The following is a 20850-nucleotide window of genomic DNA, read 5'->3' as shown; positions in this document are numbered from 1 at the left end:
ACTATAATACTGCGCCTATCTACAATAATATAACTACTATAATACTGCTCCTATGTACAAGAATATAACTACTATAATACTGCCTCCTATGTACAAGACTATAACTACTATAATACTGGCTCCTATGTACAAGACTATAACTACTATAATACTGCTCCTATATACAAGAATATAACTACTATAATACTGGCTCCTATGTACAGGAATATAACTACTATAATACTGCTCCTATGTACAAGAATATAACTACTATAATACTGCTCCTATGTACAAGAATATAACTACTATAATACTGTATCCTATGTACAAGAATATAACTACTATAATACTGCTCCTATGTACAAGAATATAACTACTATAATGCTGTATCCTATGTACAAGAATATAACTAGTATAATACTGCTCCTATGTACAAGAAAATAACTACTATAATACTGCTCCTCTGTACAAGAATATAACTACTATAATACTGCTCCTATGTACAAGAATATAACTACTATAACACTGCTCCTATGTACAAGAATATAACTACTATAATACTGCCTCCTATGTACAAGAATATAACTACTATAATACTGTATCCTATGTACAAGAATATAACTAGTATAATACTGCTCCTATGTACAAGAAAATAACTACTATAATACTGCTCCTCTGTACAAAAATATATCTACTATAATACTGCTCCTATGTACAAGAATATAACTACTATAATACTGCTCCTATGTACAAGAATATATCTAATATAATACTGCCTCCTATATACAAGAATATAACTACTATAAAACTGCTCCTATGTACAAGAATATAACTACTATAATACTGCTCCTATGTACAAGAATATAACTACTATAATACCGCTCCTATGTACAAGAATATAACTACTATAATACTGCTCCTATGTACAAGAATATAACTACTATAATACTGCTCCTATGTACAAGAATATAACTACTATAATACTGCTCCTATGTACAAGAATATAACTAGTATAATACTGCTCCTATGTACAAGAAAATAACTACTATAATACTGCCTCCTATGTACAAGAATATAACTACTATAATACTGCTCCTCTGTACAAGAATATATCTACTATAATACTACTCCTATGTTCAAGAATATATCTAATATAATACTGCTCCTATGTACAAGAATATAACTACTATAATACTGGCTCCTATGTACAAGAATATAACTACTATAATACTGCTCCTATGTACAAGAATATAACTACTATAATACTGCTCCTATGTACAAGAATATAACTACTATAATACTGCTCCTATGTACAAGAATATAACTACTATAATACTGCCTCCTATGTACAAGAATATAACTACTATAATACTGCTCCTATGTACAAGAATATAACTACTATAATACTGCTCCTATGTACAAGAATATAACTACTATAATACTGTTCCTATTGTGGGGATGTGCTCGTGGTAGGCTACGGTAGCGGCGGCAGTATTGAGGCAATCATAGACAGTCTTTGTGATACACTGTGACTTTATTCACACCAACGGCATAACAGGCAATGTGCAGACCACACAGGTGCATATCCACATAGTGCATAAAACAAAAGTCCTTCCATAGAAAATAAACAGCAGGTTTGAGTCACCTTGTTTTGGACAGACCACAGCAGTTCTGCAGGCTTCTAGGCTATCTGCCTTTGTCTCCCTCAGGCCAGAGCCCCTTCGGCTCGTAGCACCACAGGTCCCAGGGCTATCCTTCAATGTGTGCTGCGCCCAGACTCTCCTTCACCAGCACTCACTCTGTCTGTGGAAATCTCCAGCACAGCAAGACACACCCCCCCCCCCCCCATCATCAGCAGGCTGGGTTCTTAAAGGCCCAGCTCCACCAAAAACCTGGGCTGGCCGTGGGGAACAGTAAGAACCGGCCCGGACACGCTGCGCCAGCAGCATTCGCCGCTGTAACCGCAATGATCCGGTTCTTACTCCACCGAGGCCAGGACCTCTGGTGGCACGTATCGTCCGTCCATTATTATTCCGGGGACTCTCCTACACTATGTACAAGAATATAACTACTATAATACCGCTCCTATGTACAAGAATATAACTACTATAATACTGGCTCCTATGTGCAAGAATATAACTACTATAATACTGCTTCTATGTACAAGAATATAACTACTATAATACTGCTCCTATGTACAAGAATATAACTACTATAATACTGCTCCTATGTACAAGAATATAACTACTATAATACTGCACCTATGTACAAGAATATAACTACTATAATACTGTTCCTATGTACAAGAATATAACTACTATAATACTGCTCCTGTGTACAAGAATATAACTACTATAATACTGCTCCTATGTACAAGAATATAACTACTATAATACTGCTCCTGTGTACAAGAATATAACTACTATAATACTGCTCCTATGTACAAGAATATAACTACTATAATACTGCTCCTATGTACAAGAATATAACTACTATAATACTGCTCCTATGTACAAGAATATAACTACTATAATACCGCTCCTATGTACAAGAATATAACTACTATAATACCGCTCCTATGTACAAGAATATAACTACTATAATACCACTCCTATGTACAAGAATATAACTACTATAATACTGCCCCCTATGTACAAGAATATAACTACTATAATACTGCCCCCTATGTACAAGAATATAACTACTATAATACTGCTCCTATGTACAAGAATATAACTACTATAATACTGCCTCCTATGTACATGAATATAACTACTATAATACTGCCCCTATGTACAAGAATATAACTACTATAATACTGCCTCCTATGTACAAGAATATTACTACTATAATACTGCTCATATGTACAAGAATATAACTACTATAATACTGCCTCCTATGTACAAGAATATAACTACTATAATACTGCCTCCTATGTACAAGAATATAACTACTATAATACTGCTCCTATGTACAAGAATATAACTACTATAATACTGCTCCTATGTACAAGAATATAACTACTATAATACTGCTCCTATGTACAAGAATATAACTACTATAATACTGCCTCCTATGTACATGAATATAACTACTATAATACTGCCCCTATGTACAAGAATATAACTACTATAATACTGCCTCCTATGTACAAGAATATAACTACTATAATACTGCTCCTATGTACAAGAATATAACTACTATAATACTGCTCCTATGTACAAGAATATAACTACTATAATACTGCTCCTATGTACAAGAATATAACTACTATAATACTGCTCCTATGTACAAGAATATAACTACTATAATACTGCTCCTATGTACAAGTATATAACTACTATAATACTGCTCCTACGTACAAGAAAATAACTACTATAAGGCTATTGCAGACGAGCGTGTGCGGATTGGGCCTGGATGCGTTGCGAATGCGTTCAGTGAAAAATATGCGATTTCGCAAACAAAGTCATTTAGTTTTGTCTGTGATCGCGTTCAGTTGTTCAGTTTTTTTTTGCTTGCGGATGCGATTTTCACGCAGCTCCATTCACTTCTATGGGTAAAAATCACAGTATATAGAACATGCTGCGATTTTCACGCAACACACGGTTATGCGTGAAAACCAACGCACATGTACAAAGCCCCATTGAAATGAATGGGTCCGGATTCCGTGCGGGCGCAATTCGTTCGCACCACGCATTGCACCCGCGCGGAATACTCGCTCTTGTGAAAGGGGCTAGGGTCAGTCACGTGTTTAAGGTGAATGACGTCGAGGGAGGAAAATGACAGAAGTCAGCTCACAGGATCCCACATTGGGAGTGCCCTAGGCCCTTTATTTATACCCATTCCAAGGGTGTAACCTCTTCCAACAATGGCTTCTGATTGGTGCACAAATAATCTACTAAAGGTTTATTTGCTGAAACTTATGCTTTTTAGCGAGAAATGCACACTGCTTGTTTGGCGCGTACGCAGCTTCTCTTATCTCAACACACACTTGCTAACTTTAGTTTTAACTTATGTCATCGCCATCTTCATCTTCATCCTCTTATAGGAACACAGAAAGTTTAACACAAAACTTCTTTATGAAATGGAAGTCACAGGAAAGCTGGATACGTCTTTAACATTTCCCTCCTCTTGTTTCCATTTCTGAGGGCGCTGAAGCATCTCTTCACATAGTAGATGTTTCCTCTGAAGGCTCCATTGTATCGTTTGTGCATCTCTTTTCTAACTACTAACCTTCCTAAGCAAACAAATGCCACCTTAGACAGGCGGTATATCACAGAGAACACAGATAAGCTGCATAGACCATGCACTGCAAGCATCGATTCCGGTCTGTCTAGCAGTTGTCATTATTCCTAAGCACAACACTAAGTGGATGACAACAGCAACCAGAGATACAGCGCAGCTCGGGAGCTTCCAGACTGTCATCTCCAGGGCTGTGGTGTCATCTATTTTCAAGGGAGGGGAACGAGAAATACTCAACATTAGTAATTTCCAGACAATTAGCAATGTCAAAACCAATCCTACCACTATGAGCTTCAGCAAGTCAGAGATCATATTATTGAACCAAACATCTATCAGAGGAACCCTCTGTGGTTAGCAGGGATGTGAGAGCATATCCAACAGTCAGTAACAGTTAGCTGGTTGGCAGTCGGCTGATGTAGTTGCCAGATGGAATTCGTACGCTTCCCTCCTTTCACCTGTGCACAGAAACATAGAATACAAAGAAACAGGCAAGGCGGTACATGCATTGTGGCCATCTGCTAATCCAAGTTACTCTCACAACTGGTTGGATCCGTAACAGTAGGACTGCTTTCCTGTTCGTGACGGTCTGTCTTCAGAACCTTTTTGCAGTGGACCCAGACTGGTCTCCCGTTCAGCTTCACGGCGGTGGGAGTGGTCAGTTGCACCTGATATGGACCATCAAGGTCTTTCTCACATGCCTCTTCAGGACTACCCAATCTCCAGGAACCAGAGCATGTGTACCTTCGAGAGAATTAGGATCTGGTATAGAAGATAAAACACATGAATACACCTTTGACAGATGTTCATGCAACTCTACCATGTATGAAGTCGGGGTAGAGTAGTCTGCTTGCAGCTGTTGGGGAAAAAATAACCCAGTCCTTGGCGCAGAACCAAATAAAATTTCAAAAGGACTAAGGTTTCTTGTCCAGTGAGAGTAGTGTGGAGAGCATAAAATACCACCAGCAAAGCTTCTACCCAGTTCATAGAACTGTGTGAATCAAAACACTTTTGCAATTTTAATTTATTTGTCCTGTTAAGTCTTTCCACCTTCCCACTGCTTTCCGGGTGAAGGTGCAATGAGCAGGACCGTGTTACGGTTACACGGACGCCAAATTATGCAGTGGGTCAGGATATGGGTATAATAGTCTATAGTTTTGTTCATGTCGCCTTGTGAATGCAGCTGTGACCTGCTGCAAGCCGGGATCCCTAGCCGGTGCAGAGGCGGTTAATACCTTTGGCTGAATAGGTTCTCGAAGGCAAACTGGGGGTGCCTGTGGCAGCTTCCAATGTAGGACATATGGCTGCACCCTGGGATTGAATGTCAGGACAGAGTTATTTATTTGGCCCACCCCTAGTGTTGGTGGTGCAGCAAGGTGACCTGATGTTAAGGTCGGTTCCGGTGCCTCCTGGTGGTGCGCCGAGACCTCCGCGATAGGTGACTTCATCGTGGCTGTCTCTGAAGCTGTAGTCCGCTCTGCAGGAATCGCGGTTTGCTTCTGGGCCGGAACGTCAGTCGCTGGTATAGCCGGTAAGGTGTTTGGTGCAGTCGTCTGCTCTAGTGTCTTGAGCGGGGTGGCATCAGCGTCCGCGGGAGCGGGCTGGAGTGCGGTGGCCATCTTGTCCTCAGTGCTGGCAGCAATTTGGGTTGCAGGCTCGGTAGCCGCGGAGGGATCCACTGCCTCCAGGATCGCGGCAAAGACGGAGGGACCACTTTTCTTTACCAGCTGAGAAACTCTAATCTCTGTCGGGTGGTCCTCATAGACAGGCTCTCCACCGATGACCATCTGGTCCCACTTTGGTGAAGGGAGCGCCATCTTCCTTGGCTCCTTTGTCAGGACGAGTACAGGAAGTGAGGGTGGAGTCCAGAGGGAGGAGTCTGCACTCCCTTGGCTCGCATTGCAAAGTTCTTGGTGGGCAGGCTTGAGAGTTCCCGCTTCTAGAGGGGCGTATTCGGCATCTTCGCGCTCTTGAGAGGGCGTTCTTGAGTTTTCCCGCTTCTGAAGGGCATGAAGAAGCGGCGCCATTATGCGAATATGGCGAATTAACCCTTTGAGTGCTGGTGCGCTTTCTGGCACAGCAGCAAAGCAATAAAGTCAATTTTCAGGGTTTTGGCACAATCCTCAGATCTTGCAGTACTGTGAAACATGCAATTTGTTCCAGTTGGCACACAATTGGATCCGGTTCTGTTGTAGCAGGGATAGGCACACAATTCAATCCGATCCTATTCCAGTGACGCCAAAAATGCAATGAGCAGGACCGTGGTACGGTTATACGGACGCCAAATTATGCAGTGGGTCAGGATGTGGGTATAATAGTCTATAGTTTTGTTTGTGATGCCAATTTCAGCATGCTCAGGGTACTGTCACAGGGCCCTTTAAGGTGTTCTAACTCACGTACCAGGTTAGAAAGGCCAGAGTGGTGTAATGTCTCTGTATGGTAGTAGTAATGGTGTCAACAGTGTCTCCTACCTGGGTACGGCTGGACTCCTGGATCCTGGCTCACTTGCAATAAATTGAGTGTGGTGCTAGTAGGAGTAATAGAGGGATTTGCAGTAGTAATTGAGATCTAGACTTTGGAGTGAAGTTCAAACTTGTCTTTACTGATAGTAACTTTCATCCAAGCAAGATACAGCATTAGTCTTTGGTCTCAGCAGGTATTGGCAATGGTTGGCAGGAATTTATCTTCCCCTCTATCATGTACCTGGAGCTTTGAAGGAAAGGACGTCTGCTTGTTAGCTCTATACTGTGGCAGAAATTTGGCTTCTGCACTCTCTATCTTCTGCTGTGTGGGGACTGACTAGCTGAGGAGGAATATGGCTTCTCCTGGGTCTCTGGACTGTACTCACAGTTATCTTCACAGGGTATACTTTCCTGTAACTGGAGTTGTCTGCTTGCTTCAACCAGCTGAGGCTGCAGGGCTCAGACTGGGAATGATGATCAATGTCTCAGCTGAGACAAGATCCTGGTTTGATTCCCTATATCTGGGAGCTTCTACACGCACAGCCTTCCCCTAGCAGGAGTGGCTGTCACACTGACTCTAACTTCCTTCTCTCCCCATGAGGCAGAATGTGGGAGCATCCCACTTTGCTCACAGAGGGGGGAGCTAAACTGGAATGAACTATTCCAGCCTAGAAACACTAAACTGAACTTAAGTCCTTGCCAGAACATTGCTGCCACCTGCTGGTGAACATGGAAATTACAGCAATATACATTTAACAAGGTTTACAATGCATATATGTGAGGATATAATGTAAAATTACATCTGATGACAAGGTTAAGGCTCTTAACAGATTGTAGCGGGGTAAAAGAGTTTAGTAACACAACTCTGGGGTGTTACAATGGGGAGTGTGCAGAGCTTTTGTGATCCCTAGGGTCTTCAGCAGTGATGCCAGTTTGCATTGTTCGCCCGTGAACACATGCGGGCTGTCATCTTTTCTTACAAGTCCAGCGAGGCACAGGTAAGCCCTTACCTGTGCCTGTGCCGCGAGCCGTTCTGAAACAAATGCGGTCAGCGGGAGCAGGCAGTTCCGAGAACAGCCCGATGAAGGCCCCCGGCGGCTGTTCTCGGAACTGCCTGCTCCCGTTGACCGCATTTGATTTCAGACCGGCTCGCGCACAGGAACAGGTAAGGGCTTACCTATGCCTCGCCGGACTTGTGAGAAAAGATGGCAGCCCGCATGTGTTCGCGGGCGAAAAATGCGAACTGGCCATCACTGATCTTCAGTATGTGACCCATTATCTCCCCAGTGAAGTGAGTTCCTCTGTCTGACTCTATCACCTCTGGAATCCCATATCTGCAGACTACTTCTGACAATATTTTCTTTGTGGAGATTGCAGCAGCAGGAGGATACCACAGAGTGGCAAGGTGACAAAGTGTGGATATGGCAGCAGCAGCAGCAGGAGTATACCTCAGAGTGGCAAGGTGACATAGTGTGGAGATGGCAATAGCAGCAGCAGCAGCATCAGGATACCACAGAGTGGCAAGGTGACATAGTTTGGAGATGGCAGCAGCATCAGGAGACCACAAAGTGACCCGGCAACAGAGTGGGGTGGTGGGTGGCAATACCAGTACCCACTGACAAAGGTGGGTGAAAGAAGGGGCACTTGGCATCAAATGTGTGGCATCAAGCAGGTGTCAGCATCAGAGTAGTAGCTGAGGCAGGTAGTCAGAAAAAACCGCTCTCTTTTATCAAAGTGTTGGTGTGGCACCATGGATGATCTTGTCTGATGCATCAGGAATTAGTGGTTGGAAATACTGGCTGATCCACGCCTGTTTCATCTTGACAAAGGTCAGTCTCTCCACATTTTGGGTGGACAGGCGAGTTTTCCTTGGGGTAACTATGGCCCCCGCCGCACTAAACAACCGCTCTGATGCCACACGACTGGTGGGCAGGACAGCTTTTCCAGGGCAAACTCTGCTAGTTGCGGCCACAAATCCAGTTTGGCTGTCCAGTAATCCAGCGGATATTCAATGTGGGTTGGCAGGGTGCTGTTAAACTATGCCACCACCTGCTGGGTTCAGATCCTGCTCCAGGTCTACCTGCTGCTCCTGGTGAGTGGTTTCTTCACTATGCGGGTGAAGAAAGCTACTCATCAGCGACTAGACTCAGGCTGCTGCTGATGGAGCTGGTACTGCTCCTGCCATACCTCCCCAGCAGTGGAACGTGAGCGCAGAGGGTCCGCCCGATCCTACCTGCGAGAGGATGGACGATGGTGCAGATAGGCTGCGGCCAACCAATTACAGATGATGTCTCTATAGTAGTTCAGTTTGTCCTCCCTCTCAGTGGGTGTAAAAAAGGCCCCCATTCTGGACCGGTAGCCAGGGTCCAACAAGGTGGAGAGCCAGAAGTCATTCCTCTGCCAAGCAAGTACGCAAGCAAGTGAGCATGCATCGGGTCATTTGCGCAAGTGACTCGGAGGGATTCCCTGCCTCCATCTCTACTGAATACTGCCACGGTGTGTCTGGGTCCTCTGTCTCGTCTTCCTCATCTCCTTATAGCTCCTCTGGCTGCTCCTGCTCCTCCTCTCCGGTCACCTGTGTAGAAAAAACACCCATTTCGCTACACATTGCGTGTGCTCCAATGTCCTCCTCTCCCTCTTCCAGTTCAGCCCCCACAGGACTCATGTGGCCTTGAGATCTAGGCGCCACGTCTCCTGTCCCCTGACCAGGGCCGGCTTTTGGGGTGTGCGGGCTGTGCGGCCGCACAGGGCGCCATAGCAACAGGGGCGCCGGGCGGCCGACAGCTCGCAATGTAATATGGGCAGGCGAGGCGGCACTTATGTTTTTTCACGGGGCGGGCCCCCCGCCCCCTCCATCTCCCCCTCCCCTGTATTCAGCAGGGGGCGCCCGGCGCCCATTGCGGTTTAAAAAAAAAAAAAAACTTGCTTATATAAGTTCGGGCGGCCAGCGGCGCCCCTCATTCTGCGCCGCCTGGGTGGCTGAGGCTGAGCGCTTGCCGCTCTAAAGAATCCTGCCTGCGCTTGCTGTGTGCTGTTAATGTAGCGTGGCCGAGCTCTGTTCGATCCGCGGTACAGGAGCTTTTGTTTCCTGTACCCGGCCGGACTGACAGGAAGTGCTCACTTAGTGTGCACTTCCTGTCAGTCCGGCCGGGTACAGGAAACAAATGCTCCTGTACCGCGGATCGAACAGAGCTCGGCCACGCTACACTAGAGGTGGAGGTGGGAGTAGAATGAGTCTGAGAGTGAAAAGGGGGAGGGGGGGAGGAATAATGAGAGTGTTGGGGGGGAATAATGAGAGTGATGCGGGGGGGGGAAATAATGAGAGTGTTGGGGGGAAATAATGAGAGTGATGCGGGGGGGGAAATAATGAGAGTGATGCGGGGGGGGGAAATAATGAGAGTGATGCGGGGGGGGGAGGGAAATAATGAGAGTGATGGGGGGGAGAATAATGAGAGTGATGGGGGGAGAATAATGAGAGTGATGGGGGGGAGAATAATGAGAGTGATGGGGGGGGGAGAATAATGAGAGTGATGGGGGGGGAAATAATGAGAGTGATGGGGGGGAAATAATGAGAGTGATGGGGGGGAAATAATGAGAGTGATGGGGGGGGGAAATAATGAGAGTGATGGGGGGGGGGGAAATAATGAGAGTGATGGGGGGGGGGGAGAGAGTGACAATGGAGTCCCCAGAGCCAGACTGCAGCCAGAGTCCAGATCATCTTATTGTCCTGGTGGTAAGTAGACAATGCAATATGTTTATTATTTAATTGTTTAGTTATTAATACTACATTGGAAACAAATTTTCTCAGCTGGACACCGGCCGACACTGCACATGCGCTGGGAGCCTCACCAGCGGTTAGGGTAGGGAAAAAGCACTGGCCCGTACGTAAATTTTTCCCTTCCCTAACCGCTGGTGAGGCTCCCGGTGCATGCGCAGTGTCGGCCGGTGTTCAGCTGAAAACATCCATCCGATCACTGCGCCTGCGCATTGGCCCATAGTTTTTCCCTACCCTAACCGCCGGCGAGGCTCCTGGCGCATGCGCATTCTGCTGTGAAATTTCCCTAACCTGTCGTTGTGCGCCTGCGCGGCGCTGCACACCTCCTCACGTCATGTCCGGTGCGACCGGAAGTGACGAGGGTAGGGAAATCTCACGAACTAGGGAAGTATAACATTACACCGGCCTTTGGGGTGTGAGGGCTGGTAACTACTTGGTTGGATAGTCAGCCAGCCTATGCCATGATGCCAGCAACAAGCAGTTTTTTTTTTTTTTTTTTGGGGGGGGGGGGGCGCCACAAGGTTAGTTCGCACAGGGCGCCTGAACACCTAAGGCCGGCCCTGCCCCTGACCAGCCATTGTTACCAGCATCTGTTCCAGGACATGAAGTAGTGGAACGACGTCGTTCAGCCGTAGTCCTGGCAACAGACAAATAACGTGGCGTCCTCAAAGGGCCTGAGCAAACAGCAGTTGTCACACATGAGCTGCCAATGGCTGACATCGAAGTTACACAGAGGAGTACTTCTGTCCGCTTGCATCATCAAGAAATCGTTGATGGCCTTTCTCTGTTCGTATAGTCGGTCCAACATATGGAAGGTGGAATTTCAACGGGTGGAAACATCGCATATCAGCCTATGTTGGGGGATGCCGTTCTGCTGCTGCAGCTCAAGGAGGGTGCGCTTTGCGGTGTATGAGTGGCTGAAGTGCATGCAAAGTTTCCTGGCCATTTTTAGGATGTCTTGCAGATATGTGGAAGATTTCAGGAACTTCTTGACAACCAGATTGAACATGTGTGCCATGCAGGGCGCATGGCTCACCTTCCTTGACGCAGCGCTGACACTATGTTCCTTTTTGGCAAAGAAATGACGGCTTGGGACTCTCCACCTCGGCGCGGCGCAAGCCATCAGTTCTCTGAAAGTTGCAGAGTCCACCACTTGAAAAGGGAGGGACTGCAGCACCAGCAACTTAGACAGGAGCACAATCAGTTTCTGCGCCGTTGGATGAGTGCACGCATACTGTTGTCTCTTGGCAATCACTTCGGTGATCGATTGCTGACAGAATGACTGACGAGGAGTAGGAGGAGCAGGAGCATCTGGACCAGTAGAAGATGGGAATGAGAGACAGCTCCTTTCGGCTGAGGTGGTGGAGCCTTGACTGTCTGAAACCGGTGCGTGTCACTGGGTGATGTAGCGGTAGCTGCGGCAGGCTGGACCAACACATCGGAGCCACGGTTCTCCCAGACCACTTTATGGTGACGCTGCATATGTTGAGGCAGGGCTGTGGTGCCAACATTAGCACCCTGGCCATGCTTCACCTTCTGCCCACATATTTTACATATGGCCATATTAACCTCCTCCGGCGGCTTAACAAAAAACTGCCACACCGCCGAGTAGGTGAATTTCCCCCCAACAGTCCGCACTGACTGACTGCTACCGCCGCTGCCTCCGTGAGCCCCTGCACCACTACTTCCCGGGCAGGTAGGCTGCTGCGAAGCAGGTGGTCTACCCCAGGCACGTTTGGCTCCCGACCTCCCACTGCTGCCACCCTTCTGACTCCCCGCCACGCTACCACCTTCCTGGCTCCGCCGCTGCCTCACAGTCAAGCTGCCACCCTCTTCTCCTGATGATGATGAAGCCCCTTCTGCACCCGGCTCCCAAGTGCGATCGGCTTCATCCTCATTGAGTAGTGTCTTTACGTCACAGATGTCTTCCTCAACGGTCTCTGGGCCAGGAGCCTGACCACTCACAACACCACCTCCCAGGCCACTCTCCTCATCACTACTTGCCCACCTACCGAAGGAAGCGGCAGATGTCTCCTCCAGATCTTGGCTGGGCAGTAGATGCTGACTGTCCTCTAGTAGCTCGGCCTCGCTGTATAGTGGAGCTGAGCCCACAGCATATAATACTTCTCTGGATGAGGGAACAGAAAAGGACAGAGGCAGGTTGAGGACAGGTGAGGGCACAGGACCTGCTCCCGGGCCATGCCAACTAAGGGTTGTGTCTGACGAACCCACCGACTGTTGGCTGGGGGTGTCTGATGGCACTTGGGATGAAGTGGATGACCGAGTCAACCATTCAAGCACCGCTGGGTTGCTGGTCAAGACACGAACGCTAGATGACGCCGGGAGCTCAGGCCTCTCACTGCGACCCCTGCTGCCACGCACCCTTACTCTGCTGCGACCTGTGTCGGCGCCAGAAACATTTAGACCTCTTCCCCTCCTCTATGCAGAGCCTGGCACTTCTCTGTCTGACATACTTTTAGCTGAACTAAAAAAATTAAAAGCAAATAAAAACATCCCTAAAAGTGCCGAATATATTTTTCTCTCTGTACTGAAATAGGCCACTAAACGCTATTGCCAAAAATAACTGCACCAGTAAAGTGTGTATATATTTTCCTTTTTTGTACTAAAATAGGACACTAAACTCTGATCCATTGTTTGCAACTAGAGTTGAGCGGACACCTGGATGTTCGGGTTCGGCAGGTAGAGATGTCCCGAACTATTCGCCGGCGAATAGTTCCCGGCGAACATAGCTTGTTCGCGTTCGCCGCTGCGGGTGAACATATGTGATGTTCGGTCCGCCTCCTATACGTCATCATTGAGCAAACTTTGACCCTGTACCTCACAGTCAGCAGACACATTCCAGCCAATCAGCAGCAGCCCCTCCCTCCCAGACCCTCCCACCGCCAATCAAAAAGCAAGGACAGCATCCATCTTAGATTAATTCTGAAGCTGCAGTGTCACAAAGTTGTAATTGCAATGCGATTAATACAGGTTATATTATTCGCGACTGTTTTCATGCGCTTTTGTATTTCTTCTGTGCAATGCAATGTCTCAGAGAATTAGTTGCCCCTTCACGTACCACTGCAGCTCCTTTACTGGAGGATGCTTTTTTTCCAGATGCAGTAAAGGTCCGCATTCGACGTTCTAAGACGGACATTTATGGCCAAGGCGTTTGGCAGTCTATATCCTGTATTGATAGCGTATTTTGCCCAGTGCGGGTTGTTCGTTCATTTTCCGACATCCGTCGTAGGGCTCCTAGTTTCTTAGTTCACGCTGATGGTTCTCCTCTTACCAAATATCAATTCACAATGATAAAGTCAGGTTTGTCCCCGTCCGAATTCAGTACACATTCTTTTCGCATCGGGGCAGCTACGGTCGCGGACGCGGCGGGTATGATGGAGGCGCAAGTTAAGAGACTTGGGAGATGGAAATATGATTGTTTTTGCAGATACATAAGGCCTGATTTATTAACTGGTTAATAGTTGTTTGTTTTTCCTTCTAGGTTTTAAGAGGCCGGCGGTGTGGTCATTCTTTTACTGGGCCACGCAAAGGGCGTTATGCCGCCCGGGAGGCTTGCAGTTGGGGTTTATGCAAGTAGACGTGTCCTGGAGAGGTGGTCGGGGTCTTAAATGGCTGCAGGTGCTACCAGAAGTGGTGACCATTAGCCTGGAATCCTGTGGTCCCACAGTGCTAGTTGTCCACGCCGGCGGCAACGATTTATGTGCAGTCAGGATTTTAGAGCTGATTTCCGTTATGCGCTCGGACTTTGATTGTTTCCCGGCTTTCTTTAATGATTTAGTTGTTGTTTGGTCTGAGATAGTTCCCCGTGTATTGTGGAGCGGAGCGAGGAGCAACAGTGGCATCGAGAGGACACGCCGCTTGCTGAACATGCGGGTCTCTAGACACGTTAGGTGGAAAGGTGGAGTTAGAGGGTACGTGACGGAGTACACCTTAATGACATAGGTCTGGACATCTTTCTATCGAAGTTGCCATTGACAGAGCCCTCTTCATTCTGTTGGGGAGAGGGTCGGAGCTCGGTGTAGGCTTACACCTGGCTCCGGTGGTGGAGGGAGGACCTTGTCTAAGAAGAAGATGGAGAAGTGGCAGTCACCTGAGGTTCCCACAAAGACATGCTCACCGTGGCCACGTGACCAGGCATGCGAGGTGACGAAGAAAGTGCAGTGGCTTGGGAGTTAAGTGTAGACAAGGTCCCCCTGTCGTTGTAATAAAGCTGTGGCCTCCCCCTTTTTACCATAAAGATAAGATTCTGTGTATTTATTTGATAGATAGAGAACCCCCTGAGTGTGTTGGATGGTGAATGTCGCTTCAGTCCTGCCGAGGGGAGGGGGAGGTTTGCCAAATAGCTTACCAATGGTGGACAACCTCTTTAAAGGCTATGGACACATTTGGGCTAATTTTTTCATGATTGCATTTTACTCATTTTGGGCTAAAAATAATTTTTTCAATTGGTCTTCATAAAAAGATTTCAACAGTTTTTGTGATACATGTGGTCAATCATGAGTCTATGTGCAGACTATCCCTCCTGAGTTCCCTCAGTTGTCGGCTCCTGTGAGCGCAGCAGCCTTCTCGAGCACAGCGCCGTCTATTGTATAGTGGTTGTAGTTGGTATCACGCTCAGTCCCTTTCACTTCTATGGGGTTGAGCTGCTCCTATGCAGAAGAAAAAGTGTCATCACTGGCCTAAGAAAAGCTGAATAAAGACCATGGCACCACAGCTAGCACCGGTGCCTTCTCAAACAGCTGATCGGCGGAGGGCCCGGGTGTTGGACCCCCGTCGATCAGATACTGATGACCTATCCAGAGGATTAAAATCTCGGAAAACCCCTTTAAGTCTTCACGCTGAAAAGAAATGCATGTTTATCCAGTGCACGGAATCTAGGATGTGGTTGGAATAAATACAGTAAAACTGCATCTGTCTTGCATAACAAGAAGTGAACCGTAAATTTTCCTACGCGAAATTTGGGCTGAAGAAGCCTCCTGCGAGCACCTTCGAGTCAGAAAAAGTGGTGTGGTACCATTCTACTGGTATATGGGTTTCTGCAGTCACAGCTAGGGGGAGCTCAGCATCTTACTGCATACTGTGTTATTACTGATGTCAATGGATAAGTAGTATGCAGGAAGCTCCCCCTAGTGGTGGCTGCAGGCACACATCATTATACAGGAGATTTTGGAGCTCTGTATAAAAAATAAATAAATAAATAATCTATAAAATTAATCCTCAGTAAGTTTTGACTTTATTTAGATAAAACAAAGTGGGAGTGGACAATCCCTTTAAGGCTCAGTGATTTACAGCGAAGAATTAACTCTCCACATCATGTGACCAGCTCACTTTAAGGTGAGTATTCCCGGCCTGGCTCTCGCTATAGCAGTCCCCTGGTAAATTTCACTTTATAAGTTGCTGAATTATTAAATTCTAATATACGGAGCGCAGCGCCCCGTGGGGGTCATTTACATTAGGTTACACGGGTCCCGTAAATTCTCTGCCTTTTTCCCCATTTCTAAATTTGCCCAATATAACTGAATTTATTCACTGACTTCATAGCCTGAAACGCGTCAGAGCAGTGCATATATTTCATGAATAATGCATGTCCAGAAAGAGGTCTAATATAATGCTGAGCTGGGGGGTCAGTATATTCCAGGCTGCGGTAGGGATGGGGGAGGGGGGGGGGACATCTTTCTTAGAAACTCTTTTCCTGCACTGAACTCATAGCCACATAGTTCTATTCGTCCTGAGCCTCCTGATTCATGAATGCAATACAAGAACTACAGTGCAGACTGACACACCAACAGATCAGTAGGAAATAGGGATAATCTGTACAGGAAGGATGTTTTATTGCTCATGAGAGTTGTCACCCAGCTTTCCCAGACAAAGAGATGCAAACCTTAATGAAAGTCACCTTATCAGAGGCTCGAGGACGGCGGTTATTACTGCTACGTACTGAATTGGTCGCTATTACTTGGGGGCTACTACAGGAGGCAGTATCAGGTCCTCTTCTTTTTAACAGAGATCACATATGAAGATCTGCAGATGATGCCAAATCTTAACGATTAGACTGGAGTTTGGAAACCAATGTCAGGAGGCTGCTGCCAAGGCTAATGAAATATTAGGATATATTATAACAGAGGCAGACGATGAGAACGAGGTTGTACCACTTATAAATCTTTGGTCAGACCACGCTGTATTGTCTGTCATTGTGGGCACCAGTTTATAACCAGTGCAGAGATGGAGCGGGTGTAAAAGAGGGCGACCAAGATAATGCATGGGATGAGAAAACTGCAACTGGGGTTCACTTGCATCCAGCAGTGGAACGAACTGCAGAAGCTCAGCCACAAAGTGGAGACCACGTAGGGTCACAGAGCGCGGTCACCGAGTGCGGAGAAGTCACCAATGCTCCATAACTGCAGAGTCCTGGCCTCCTCTGGCATTAACATCATCACACAACACCTGTCATGGCGTGGGTCTCCATGAGCGCCTTCCACCACCAAGCACAACGCCAAGTGTCTGATGGAGGGTGTAAAGCTGCCACCACTGGACTCTTGAGCAGTGGAGACGTCTTCTGCGCAGTCACCAATCACACTTCTCTATGGTGTCTGATGGATGAGTCTGGAGAATGCAAGGAGAACGTTACCAGCTTTAAAGTTTAGTGGAGTAAGGATAATGCTATGGGGAGGTTCAAGGGTCATCTTCGGCCTCTTACGTCTTAATATTTCAGCAGACAAGACATTGTGGACAATTGTACGGTGAACAGTTTGGGGAAAGCCCTTTTCTGTTCTTCAATGACTGCGCCCCGGTGCACAATGCAGGCTCCATAAAGCCATGGTTGGGGGGGAGTCTGAAGAACTTGACCGGCCGCACAAAGTCTTGACCTCCACCCCATCCAACAACAGAACGGAGGCAGAGCGCAAGGTCTTCTCCTCCCTCAGGGTCTGACCTAACAAATGTTCTTCTGGATGAAGAGGCGAAATTCCCCACAGACAAACCCCAAAATCTTGTAGAAAGCCTTCCCAGGGGAGCAATGAGGAACCAACTCCATATTAACGCCTATGGATGTAGAATGGGAGGTCGGTAAGGCTCCTGGTGGTGGAATGTGAAGGGGTCCGATACTTTTCTCCGTATACTGTGTTTCTGTCAGAACACTATAACGTCAATAGATATATAGAGCTGATTGAATATATGCAAAGGACAGGATTAAAAGAGAGTACAGTCCTGATCAAAAGTTTAAGACCACTTGAAAAATGGCAAAAAAATCCTATTTAGCATGGCTGGATCTTAACAAGGTTCCAATTAGAGCTTCAACATGCAACAAGAAGAAATGGGAGTGAGACACTAAGGCCATCTACTGTCTGGAACTGTTGTCCATTTTTGTAAACTTCCCTTGCCATCCATCCCCAAAGGTTCTCAATTGGATTTAGATCAGGGGAACACGCAGGATGGGCCAAAAGAGTGATGTTATTCTCCTGGAAGAAGTCCCTTGCCCTGCGGGCATTGTGTACTGTAGCGTTGTCCTGTTGAAAAACCCAGTCGTTACCACACAGACGAGGGCCCTCAGTCATGAGGAACGCTCTCTGCAACATCTGGACATAGCCGGCGGCCGTTTGACGCCTCTGCACTTCCTGAAGCTACATTGTTCCACTGAAGGAAAAAGCACCCCAGACCATTATGGCGCCCCCTCCACTGTGGCGCGTAGAAAACATCTCAGGAGGGATCTGCTTGTCATGCCAGTAACGTTGGAAACCATCAGAACCATCAAGGTTACATTTTTTCTCATCAGAGAATAAAACTTTCTTCCACCTTTGAATGTCTCATGTTTGGTGCTCTCTTGCAAAGTCCAAACGAGCAGTTCTGTGGCGTTCAAGGAGACGAGGTCTTTGAAGACGTTTTTTGTTATTGAAGCCCTTCAGTCTCAGATGCCGTCTGATGGTTATGGGGCTGCAGTCAGCACCAGTAAGGGCCTTAATTTGGGTCGAGGATCATCCAGTGTCTTGACGGACAGCCAATTGGATCCTCCGGCTCAGTGCTGATGAAATTTTTTTGGGGTCTTCCACTTGACTTTTTTGTTCCATAACCCTCAGGATCATTTAAGAAATTCCAAATGACTGTCTTACTGCGTCCCACCTCAGCAGCGATGGCGCGCTGTGAGAGACCCTGCTTATGCAGCTCAACAACCTGACCACGTTCAAAAAGGGAGAGTTTTTTTGCCTTTGCCATCACAACGTGTGACCTGACAGAAAGTGACAATGAATCCACATCTCTGCACAGATTTGTTTCAGTTTATTCGTTGTTTTCAATTAATTGAATGCTCAAAAAATGTTTTGTCTCGCTCCCATTTCTTCTTGTTGCATGTTGAAGCTCTACTTGGAACCTTGTTAAGATCCAACAATGTAAAATTTGATTTTTTGCCATTTTTGATCAGGACTGTATATACAGACGTGGACAAAATTGTTGGTACCCTTTGGTCAATGAAAGAAAAAGTCACAATGGTCACAGAAATAACTTTAATCTGACAAAAGTAATAATAAATTAAAATTCTATAAATGTTAACCAATGAAAGTCAGACATTGTTTTTCAACCATGCTTCAACAGAATTATGTAAAAAAATAAACTCATGAAACAGGCATGGACAAAAATGATGGTACCCCTAGAAAACACAGAACATAATGTGACCAAAGGGACATGTTAATTCAAGGTGTGTCCACTAATTAGCATCACAGGTGTCTACAACCTTGTAATCAGCCATTGGGCCTATATATATGGCTCCAGGTAATCACTGTGTTGTTTGGTGATATGGTGTGTACCACACTCGACATGGACCAGAGGAAGCAAAGGAAAGAGCTGTCTCAAGAGATCAGAAAGAAAATTATAGACAAGCATGTTAAAGGTAAAGGCTATAAGACCATCTCCAAGCAACTAGATGTTCCTGTGAGTACAGTTGCACATATTATTCATAAGTTTAAGATCCATGGGACTGTAGCCAACCTCCCTGGACGTGGCCGCAGGAGGAAAATTGATGACAAATCTAAGAGACGGATAATCCGAATGGTAACAAAAGAGCCTAGAAAGACTTCTAAAGAGATTCAAGGTGAACTTCATGCTCAAGGAACATCAGTGTCAGATCGCACCATCCGTCGTTGTTTGAGCCAAAGTGGACTACATGGGAGACGACCAAGGAGGACACCATTGTTGAAAACGAATCATAAAAAAGCAAGACTGGAATATGCCAAACTACATGTTGACAAGCCACAAAGCTTCTGGGAGAATGTCCTGTGGACAGATGAGACAAAAATCGAAGTTTTTGCCAAGGCACATCAGCTGTATGTTCACAGACGAAAAAATGAAGCATATCAAGAAAAGAACACTGTCCCTACTGTGAAACATGGAGGAGGCTCTGTTATGTTCTGGGGCTGCTTTGCTGCGTCTGGCACAGGGTGTCTTGAATCTGTGCAGGGTACAATGAAATCTCAAGACTATCAAGGAATTCTAGAGAGAAATGTACTAGCCAGTGTCAGAAAGCTTGGTCTCAGTCGCAGGTCATGGGTCTTGCAACAGGACAATGACCCAAAACACACCGCTAAAAACACCCAAGAATGGCTAAGAGGAAAAAATTGGACTATTCTAAAGTGGCCTTCTATGAGCCCTGACCTCAATCCTATTGAGCATCTTTGGAAGGAGCTGAAACATGCAGTCTGGAAAAGGCACCCTTCAAACCGGACACAACTGGAGCAGTTTGCTCATGAGGAGTGGGCCAAAATACCTGCTGAGAGGTGCAGATGTCTCATTGACAGTTACAGGAAGCGTTTGATTGCAGTGATTGCCTCAAAAGGTTGCGCAACAAAATATTAAGTTAGGGGTACCATCATTTTTGTCCATGCCTGTTTCATGAGTTTATTTTTTTACATAATTCTGTTGAAGCATGGTTGAAAAACAATGTCTGACTTTCATTGGTTAACATTTATAGAATTTTAATTTATTATTACTTTTGTCAGATTAAAGTTATTTCTGTGACCATTGTGACTTTTTCTTTCATTGACCAAAGGGTACCAACAATTTTGTCCACGTCTGTATCTGTACCCAGATGTGGTTTACATTGCAATAACAAGTCTTCACCACTAGGGGGCAGCAGAGCCATTTGTATAGAATGACCCACTTATTTCCTTGCACATTTATGTGGCAGGTAGGTGTCTGTGCAATGTAAGCATGGAGATGTACCATTATATGTACACCCTCGGATTATTGCAGGATACGGGAGGTGCGGGGACACAGATAATTCCATGTCTTGTTTGCAGATGAACTGAGCCTTGAGTTTCTTAAAATTTTCTTTCTTGTTCTGGTAAGAATTGAAGAAATGTGGGACATATTTCTGGTTAATAGACGGGT

The sequence above is a fragment of the Bufo gargarizans genome, chromosome 3 (genome assembly GCF_014858855.1).
Source record: "Bufo gargarizans isolate SCDJY-AF-19 chromosome 3, ASM1485885v1, whole genome shotgun sequence".
Taxonomy (NCBI): Eukaryota; Metazoa; Chordata; class Amphibia; order Anura; family Bufonidae; genus Bufo; species Bufo gargarizans.
This window is presented reverse-complemented; position numbering follows the sequence as displayed.